Consider the following 10,324-nt stretch of genomic DNA (forward strand, 5'->3'; position numbering starts at 1 on the left):
CCTCTCCATTTATCCGGGCGCAGGACCAGAAATTAGAAAGACGCCGGCTTGCTCATCCTCAGTGGCTGCAGAGGGTTCAGCATCTTGCCCAAAAGCACTTGAACACGTGGACAGGAGGAAGCGGGAATCAAACCGCCGACCCTGCGATGAGCAGGCGACCCGCTCGATTCCCTGAGGAGCAGCCGCCCCATACTCGTTCAGTTTGTCCATACATCTGATGCTTTTACATAAAAGTCAGACACCACGCCTGACGTGTTCTGATCTGAAATGACAGTCACGATGCACCTTCATTGATCACAGCGTTGTTACGCTGATCAATACTACACTGGTTGGCAGATGATGGTAAGAACTGTGCTTAAATACTAGAGTGAAGCATTTTCAGTCCTCCAACCTAAACAACAAAACAGATCAGCTGCCACCGCCCTCCAAAACAACTTATGCAAGTGTTTCCTGACCTCGTTTGTCAGTCGGGGGCTCAGAGGAGAAGTCTGCTAGTGTGCTTCCTTATCTCCTTCCCTCTTTTCTTCCATCTGTCCTTCCTTCTTTCCTTCTCAGAAAAATCCACAGAACAAAGTTTTCACCCTCTATTTTTAACATATTTACATTTTATGGTAAACATACGTGTACTTTTCAACCTTAAATGACAGAGTTTTATAAACTATTTAAGTACATTTTAAGTACTTTCTCCCAGCCAAGCTCTTTAGCTTGCGGCCCCTTTGAATAAATCAGTCACACTTTATGTCCGTAGTGTGGACATGAGTTGCCTTTAATCGTCTTTTGACCTCTCAGATTTATCACGGGACGTGTTGGTGGGTCTTAGCTCCCAGGTTTGGAAGCTCTGGTCTACGGGATGCCCCAGTTCTAACACATAATCATCAGTATCCTCATCAGACCCTAAATCTCAGTGCTTATTCTACTGCTTTTAAAAAAGAAATATCTGAGGGAAATGCATAATACTGTAATAAAATGGTCAAAGATATTCAGATGTGGTATAATTACACATCTGGCAGTTTAAAAATAAAAACGCTGCTCTCCGAGATCCCAGATCAGCCAGGCCTTAGAGGGAAACGTGACAAACCAACAGAGGAAAGGAGGAAAAAAACAGAGTGAAGATAGACGAGGTAAAAGGATGAAGAGGATGAGGAGAAAGCTGGCTGAGGAAGAGCGACTGTCAGATAGAAACACACACACTCACACTCAGGGGTCTCTTATACACACTGAGGTTAAAGTCCTGTTCGAGATGAGCTGTGCTGTGTAATATCCAAGCTTCCGGACCACTGATCACCCAATCCAGAGCCTGAACAGACAGCCGGCCCGTCTCCCTCGCCTCACTTCACTGCCTTGATCATACATATATACAGTATATATAGAGTACATACATACTGATACATACTGTGGGTGAGAGGGGGAGTTAGACCTGGACCTTTCACCTTCAGACCAACACATATGATACCAGCCAATTCCAGCCATGGCGTTCACACAGTCATGTACCTGTCAGACTGAAGGAGAGTGAAATGTAGAATTATCTGATGATGGGTGAGACAGAGAGAGACAGGACGGCAGGGAGAGAGGACACATCAGACATGAGAGACAAATACATTAAAGTGGCAGCAGGAGCTCAGCTTTATGTTGAAATACCTGGAGTGCAGGCATGAAACTGACAAATCTGGCAAAGTTAATGGCCAATTAACCTCTCAACTGATTATGAAATGTACGTTTAAAAACACCCATCACAAGTTCGTACTGCTTGTTTTGATCTCTCCATCAGAGTATAGTTTGACCAATGCTGGATTAAATTACACTGAATTCTAATAATCTGGTAACGATAGACTGGAATGATGTTTTACGAGGCAGTTAGCATGTTCTCTGATAGTCTTTGCTGGTGATCACCAACCAGGAAGTGGCAGTGCAGGAATAATACCTTTAAGGTTAAGAAAAGGCTAAATTGATGTGATTTGGTGGATAAGGAAAGATTCCAACATGTTTCAGTCTCTTTTTCTTGTCAGCGCTTCACCTTCCATCTCACCTCCCCGACTGACATCACAACCCGAGATAAGGCTGCTATTGATGTTTGAGTCCAGCCTACCACGTTTTACTCCTCCGACCGTTTTACCTGTCAGACGCATGCCAAAACTATCCCGAAGGAAAAGCTGCAGTGGGCCCCGGAGATGAACTTGTGAAAGTTTTAAAGCTTTTGCTGCTTGTAACCTCGGATGACACGCTCAAACACCAAAAGCATCCGCCCTGTGTGCAGGTGAGAAACATGCCTGCATTGTAAAGGGAGGCCTATGAATAGAAATCACTCAAGCAAACACACACATGCGCTAATGCACACTCTTAAACACACATGGCGTGGCCTGTACACTCCAGTGGGCGGATTGAGGTTCCTGTTGTCTCCCGAGGCAATTCATGTTTGTCTGCTCACAAGTCTTTGCCTTCCTCTTTAGGTGTAAGAGACGGGTCAGCATCTGTTTTCCCTCAGCGAACGTCTAGTTTGCGGCGCGCCGGGAAGGAGAAAGGAGACGGAGGGTTTTTGATGCAACACAGAAACGGGAACAAAATGTAAACATGCCAAACGCCCATTTTCCCCTGGGAAATCAGGCCTTGTGAAGACGAGGTGTCAGAACACATTCAAACATGGTGTATTGCTCGCCTTGGTGTGCCTGCTTTAAGACAGAAAACATAACTACAAGAAGGGAAAAAAGAAATCGGAGGTATGGGGGGAAACGGAGGAGAAAAACTCAAAGCGCTGTGCAGTCGTACAAGCCAAGCAGATGGAGAACCAAACAAGAGGAAAAAACTTCATCAAAGTTTAAAAGTGAGCGTCAGCGGCACAGAGCAGGCGTTTAGCGCTCGTGACAGCACCTTGAGATTCTATTTTTCATACATGCTGCTGCTGACTGAACCTTTCTATAATGACAGCCATGTGGACGGAAAAGACCTAAACGCAGACGACTGAGGCAGACAGGCACAGGCAGATGCAGGTGGACAGGCAGACAGGTGGGTACAGGACCAGGGTCACACTGAGGTCAGGTTCAGGTTCAGCTGAAGCTTGTTTTGATAATTTTCTGCCCCCTAGTGGCCAAAAGCTCAGTAAAGCAGCTTTAAATATCACTTTTCCCTGATGAATGCCGACAAATGAAAGCCAACAAACCCAAACACACTCCTAATACGGTGTTTTATTATACTAAATAGCATATAGTTGATGGCTCAAGCTTTCTGGACGGCGGGCCGGCACAAAACGAGGCCGACGCCAGGTGAGGCCGTTATTCTAAACAAACTGCCTGATGACTAATGCAATGAATCGCCACAGGAAAGGGAATTATCATTGTGCAGTGCTGGGCGGCTGATTGGAGTAATGATTGGGGTGGAGAGACAGAAGGGAGCGGAGGGAAGTCGGTGTGGGAGGGATCGGAGGGGGGAGAACACACCAGCGCCGCGGTCCTGATTTCTTTCTAGCGGGGGGCTGCTGCTCCAGTAGCCTGGCACCGAGCCAAACACACTGGGTTTAGTTTGTTATTGAAGGAAGGCAAAGCAATCAATCTGAAGTCTGGAAGGAAAGGAGAGGAAGAATTATTTTTGATAAGTCGTCTGAGGAAAACATAATCACGGCTGTGCGGTGTGAGCTTGTGATGGGCGTTAAAAAAAAACTTTCTCCATATCTTTCCTTTTTTCTCTGTTAGCACGGCGGTGTGTGTGTGTGTGTGTGTGTGTGTGTGTGTGTGTGAGTGAGAAACGCTCTGGACTTGTGTGAAACTCTGAAAGGTGTTCCTTCCTCAGCTAGCGACAGATGTGTCAGAGCATGAGACGACATGAAGCTCTCGAGGGACTTCTTTAAGTGTCACTGGGAAGCTTTACTGCGCACGCACACACACTGACGCGCACACACACAGACGTGCAGAATATTTTTTGTCAGAAGTGCTGAATAATAGTGCTGTACTAAGCAGGCTGGGCCAATTAGGCCCGGTGGGACTGGGAACAAGCACCGATGTGTGTGCACGTACGTGTGAGTGTTTGTGCGTGTGTGTATGTATGTATGTGTGTGTGTGGACTATCCTTGAGTCATAGGCAGACAGCAGGACTGAACGTCAGAATATTGTCAGACATCTGCCTGCCTGCCACTGCAAAACACACACACACACACACACACACACACACACACACACACACACACACACACACACACAAAACATGACAGCAGGGGAGGAAGAAGGCAAAAGAATGGCAGCGAATCCTTAGGAATTACGCATGGACTGCTGTTTAGACAAGCTAGTGGAGCACGTGTCCTCCAGACCTGAATTCAGTCACAAGACCACTTTGGCCTGTCATAAATACAAATTTATTGACGCACTGCAACCAAATGTAGGGCACCAAGGCCAAAATCAAAGATACAATAACAATGGACAGTGAATCAGTGATGATTACATATTAACATTGTTACATTCTAACAGTTTATTAAAGAAACTGCACCATGAATGTTTGAACAACTCATTAATTGTTACTTTGACTAGTTTCTTCTCATCACAGAAGACACAGCAGCTGACAGACAGAAGTGATATTATACGGAGAAATATTAGCTGTTTCTGAGTGAATATATTTTGATTTTCCTATAAAAGGGGAGCAACAAGGTTGTTCAGGAAAGTTTCAAACCCTCGGACACAAAGGGCAACCATTTGCTGCATAGTGCCATTAGAAACTGGCTACAATTAGCTGATAATTAGCCTGATCAGCCACCGTCAGTAATCAATATCAACACGCTTTATTAGACTGTAAACCATTAATCAAACCAATAACTAAATGCAGTCAATGAATGTCAGACAACTTATCATACTTTGACAGTTAGAAACTACACAGAGTGTTTGGATTAAATGGAAGCTCTCTGCACTCTCTGGGGAAAACATCACACCAAACTCCCTTTAAGAAATGTGACATATTAACAATTCCTCAGGCATCCACAACAACACATCACTCTAGAAACACAGGATTAAAGCGGCCTTATGTCGACAGGCTTCTTGTCAATTCGGCATCAGTATAATCTATAAAGATAAACTGCATTTCTATACAAACCTTACAGAGTTTGGATTTTGTCGCCTCAGCTCACTACCAACGTCCATTGGTTAGTTATGCTATTTTAATGAGAGACAACCATGGCAAATGAGAAGATTTCTCACTAAAACGTGGGCTTGTCAGATTCAGGTGGATTAAATACTGATTTGTAGCTGTTTATTCATCCTGTAGCATCAGGGATAAAACAGGATTTGTCCCTTGAACTCATCCATAGCGACTTTACTGCGACCTTCCAGATTTTAAGATCACTGGAAACTGAACATTCCTGAATGCCCTATACAGAAAAGCAGCCTTCCCACAGAAGGAGTAGAAGTTAGCAATGGGTAGAAAATCTACCATGGTAAACACCTGTCTCAATACTGTGAAGCTCATCTGAGATGCTGTTTCTTCCTTCCATAACCAGGCATGTCTTCAAATGTCCACATATCCGAAAATAAACCTAGACAATCAGCTCTCTTCTGGCTCCATCCTGAGGCCAAATTTCCCATTTTTGGCGCCACTACTTGTAATCATTCAAAAAGGCTAAAGTCATCTTTTTTCATCAATCAAGCTATTTTGTTTTCCGTTGTTTTTAATCAGCATCACAAACAGAAATCAGAGGTAGGGAAAAAAGGTAGGAGATGAAATACAGTGAGAGGACAGCAAATAGACGAGGACAGACAGGAGAGAATACTGAGGAGAAGAAAAGGAAATGAACAAAATGAGACAAGAGAAAGACAAGAAGGACTGGAGGTTTAACTGAAACGAGCCCAGGGAGGCACAGTCGCCTGTTGCTACCGCCCAGTCATACCATCGCCTCCTATGGGTTTTCCTCCAACACGCCAGAAGGTTCCACCTACACAACACACACTGCCTCACACATCCACGAGGGCCCGTCTGTGAGCGTGCGCACACACGCGCACACACACATATATATATGACAGTCCTCTCAAGAACTCGGCAAATCCATTGAAAGTGGTCCTCAGGGGCAAAACAGTCTGTTCTTTCACACATTACCACTCATTCTAAAGTATAGCTGTCTGCTCTGCAGGAAGCAAGCGACTTGTCTGATATCACTACACCCAATATTTATAGTCTGTGGCCAGTTAATACAGTATGCAGACAGCTTTCATTGGCTTCACTGACAAGTGAACTAAGTAATGTTAATAGCATACCATGCTACCTACTCACTATCCACTTTCTGCTGTGCCTTTCTGTTTAGATAGAAATCTATTACCCACAGAGTAATGTGGACCCAGATGTGTGGACGCTGTCAGGGCGTTGTCAAACCTGCAAGTCATCCACTGATTCTCACCAGAAAAGGGAAACTCGTGCTTTGAAAAGGACCTGAAACAGCATTGGCAGGGCCAGATTGAAGGCTTGTCATCATGTGTTGACGGTCGTCAAAGCTCCACAAAAGGACAAACTTGATTAGAGTCACCCCTAGATTGGGACATTCCTGGTACCTTGTGTATTCTGCAGTTTCTCCTGTCTGTGTTTCACCTTTTAGATGTAAAACTAACAAAACAAGAGGCCTAAGGGCCTATTAGTGGCCAACTGAGGCTTTTCACTGCATCCAGCAATGTTGAACAGAACCAACTAACGCTGACTATATTGCAAAGCCTTCCCAGCAGTATGGCTAAACATTTTAAGTTTGTCCTGAGAGCGCCACTAGCCAAAGGCCATGGATTTTACCCCATGGGGGGATGTGCAACTCAGCAAATCTCATGGCCGTGTGTATGATGTTTTAAGACTGCAAAGTTGACTTTATGTCCTGAGGGTAGCACTAAAGAAAATCTGAAAATGAAAAAAGGTTCAGCCTCTAAAGGGGTCGGTAACTCTCAAAAACAACCTTATATGAAGCAGAGACGTTGCAGTGATGGTGGTGCCACTGAAAAAGTTGAGGAGGCCTCCACAGACATTAAGAGAACATGGACATCCACAGAAAATAATGAAAATGATGGTAATGCTTGTGGTGACACAAAATTCATTAAGGACCACGAATATTCATTAGCTGTCAAGATATTGTTTTCTTGACTGAAGTAGTAGAACATAGAGGTGACTTTTAAGAAAAGCTTTGTTCAAACGGCTCCATCCACCAACTGGTTTCTTTTCTTCTCTCCTCTTCCCTTCCTTCTTCTTCTCTCCATCTCCCTCCTGAGTCAGCCAGCTTCCCCATGCGAATGTTAATCTAATGCCACTAGTACAGGAGTTGTTGCCGCTTACCTGATACCAGTAAGTCTCAGATGACACACTCGAGCTCAGGTACAATCAGACGGCGACAGGCCCAGGAGCCCTGCAGCTTCGCTAATGTTTTTTAGCACTTTTAGAAGCCTGGGTCCCAGAGTGGATCATTATGCTGGAGAATACCGGTGGCAGATGAACCAAAGGCGCAAGAGCTTGTTGGATCATTCCCAAAACAGAGTTGGAGAAGAAAGGGAGGCAAAGAATGGGATAAGAAGAAAGTTCTCCCTTCGACTAAACACCGCTCATTAGCAGAAACAGGCATGCCAACGAACGAAGTGATGGCAATAGTAAAACAAAAAGAAGATGTCATGGAAAGGAGGAAGAAAGACGCAGGGGAGCTGACAATGAAGGAATGACAGCTCCATGCTGAATAGGCAGGAGTGTCTAATCTACTGTTAGACATCCGCATCAAAAAATGTCTCTACTCCAACAACTGTTCCGCTTCCTGTCAATTAGGTGCCAGGAAATTGCACGCACATTTGTCCAAGCGGGAGAAAAAACACACACATACACACTTTAACTACATAGTCGAAGGAGTGCAAGCGCCCGCCCACACATGTAACACACACCTCATCAAGCCACAGTGAGCGAGCCATGATTAGTCTATCCGGGGCCCAGCATGCAGTGCGTGCGGCTATGCATTTTGCTTGACTGAACGTGTGCGAAGCAGCTTTTCTCTATGGTTTGTTTGACAAATAGAAAGTGAATGCAAAGACACCGTAATTACACTTTCTGAGGTAGCCGTGAGTTCTGAAAAGAAGAAAGCTAAAAAAAAAAAAGGAAAAAGAAAGAAACAGTCAGTGAAGCCTTGAGAAAGGAATGCAGAGGGCTGCTGTTGCCTGAATGGTGATGACGAGCTGAAATTACCAGACGTGCAGAGCTGAATCAAGTGGAGAGCTGCCACGAGCCAGCAATTAGTCTCCAGCGCCCAGCAACACACGCTGCTACCATACTTTCAAATGAGACAAACAGTTCTTCTTTGCCATTACTCCTAAAATTGGCTGTGGCACGTGGAAGGAAAGTCTGCTGCTGGTGTCATTCTCAGAATTAAAGCTAATTGAGTTAATTCTAGAAGAGGACAAAAAAACTTCAGGTGCACCACACGCGTGCGCATTTTGATGGCAATTATGTCGGTGCATGCTGGAGGTTGTCGCTGCCCTTTGCCGCCTCCTCGGCCCTAAACACCAATCAGCCATGTTGCACTTAGACATAACAAGCTCACAGAGCAGCCACGGCTTTTCTGTCACTTCTCTACTGTGACGGGTTCCTTTTTTTTTTTAATGAGGTAAAGGGTCAGCGTGCGATTTTGACCTCAGCACAGTTGTTTACCACATAAATGATGTCTATACAGGGATGCTGGAGTGCGAGGAGCTGCACAGGCAAACTTGATGGAGAACGATGTCTGGAGGGGGGGATTTTTCCAGACTTTTTCTGCATGAGCTGAAGGGTAGACGCTGTTTATTTCATTTGGTGCATGTTAAGCGCAATGTGTCGGATAGTCTGTTCTCACCGCCTGGCTGCTCTGATCTCATCCCCTCACAGAGGAGTTTTATATAAGCCTCAACATCAACATCGCTCTCACTGATGATTACTTCAATCAAGAGGAGCAAGTGACAAGGGGGAGAGAGAAGGAGAGAGAGAGCAGGATGAGGAAGGAAAGAGGAAGCATGAGAAAAGAGGTGAAAAGGGAGAGGAGAGAGGAGAAGAACGAGGGGATAAGGAAAAGAGAAGGAGAGAGAGGGGAAGGAGAGAAGAGGAGAGAGGGGAAAAGAAAGGGAGATGAACAAGAGATGACAATGATCCTGGTGAAAGGATGAAAATGATGGGAGAAGGAAAAACAAGAGGCAAGGAGGAGGAAAGGGGGGGTAATGAGGAGATGCACAGCAAAAGGAGAAACAGAAGAGGAGGGAAAAGGGGAGAATTAAAAACAAGAGGTAAGTGAAGAGAAGAGGGAGGAGAAGAAAAGGGGAGATGAGGATATAAGATGTGAAAAAGAGTGGGTTAAAGGAGGAGGAAAGAGGAGAAAGGGGATAAAAGAATGAAAGAAGAGGATAAAAGAGAAAGGGGGTGGACAAGAGAAGGAAAATGACAAGATAAAAGGAAGAGAAGTGAAAGGTGAGGAGAAAGAGAGTGGGGTGAGATGATCAAAGGAGGAGAAGGAAAAAGAAGAGAGTGAGAGTAGATGGAGGACAAGGGGAGAAAGACAAGAAGAATGAGGAGGAAAAATAGTAGGAGAAAAAAGGAGATGAAAGAAAGGGGAGAAAAAGAGCTGGAGAGGAGATGGAAAAGGAAGAGAAGTAAAGAGAGGGGGGACAGAAGGAGAAAGAAGGATGAGTACAAGAGGAGGAGGAGATGATAGAGAGGAAGGAAGAAGAAGAACTGAAGAAGACAAAAGGAAAAGGAGGTGAGGAGAAGGACGGGTTACGATGAGTTAAGACAAGAGGAGAGAGAGGGAAGGAGAGAGAGGAGAGAGGAAAAGCTGTGAAAAAGAACGTTTTCCTCTGCCTCTCCTTCCAAACATGTTCCCCCTTCCTCAACATCACTTTTACTCCCCCCACACTCTCACACTCTCACACACACACACACACACACACACACACACACACACACACACACACACACACGCACGCACACACAGCGTACACTGTGTACACACACTGTAAGACGTCAGTCAAGCATCAGGAGTGCTCGCTGCTCTTTGTGTTCGTCTTATCTCTCCTGTCAGAGTCGACAGTTTGTGTTTTTTTGTGCTCAAACAGCAGATCAGGAGGCCGACATTAAGAGACTGCTGACTCCCCGCGAGCGCTTAAATAAACACGTATCTGCATCCGGAGCCTGTCAGCCACGCGGCGTCTGGGGATGTGTGGCATGGACGAAAGGAGACCGAGGTGTGTGTGTGTGCGTGTGTGTGTGTGTTCACTAAAGAGGTATCTAGAGGTTCTATATATGACATTTTGAACATGAATACGGCTTCAAACAGCTGCTTGCTGTGCAAAGACACGGTGGAGAAATGGCGTCCTGGCTACCTAAG

This window comes from Chaetodon auriga, chromosome 22 (assembly GCF_051107435.1).
Source record: "Chaetodon auriga isolate fChaAug3 chromosome 22, fChaAug3.hap1, whole genome shotgun sequence".
Classification (NCBI taxonomy): Eukaryota; Metazoa; Chordata; class Actinopteri; order Chaetodontiformes; family Chaetodontidae; genus Chaetodon; species Chaetodon auriga.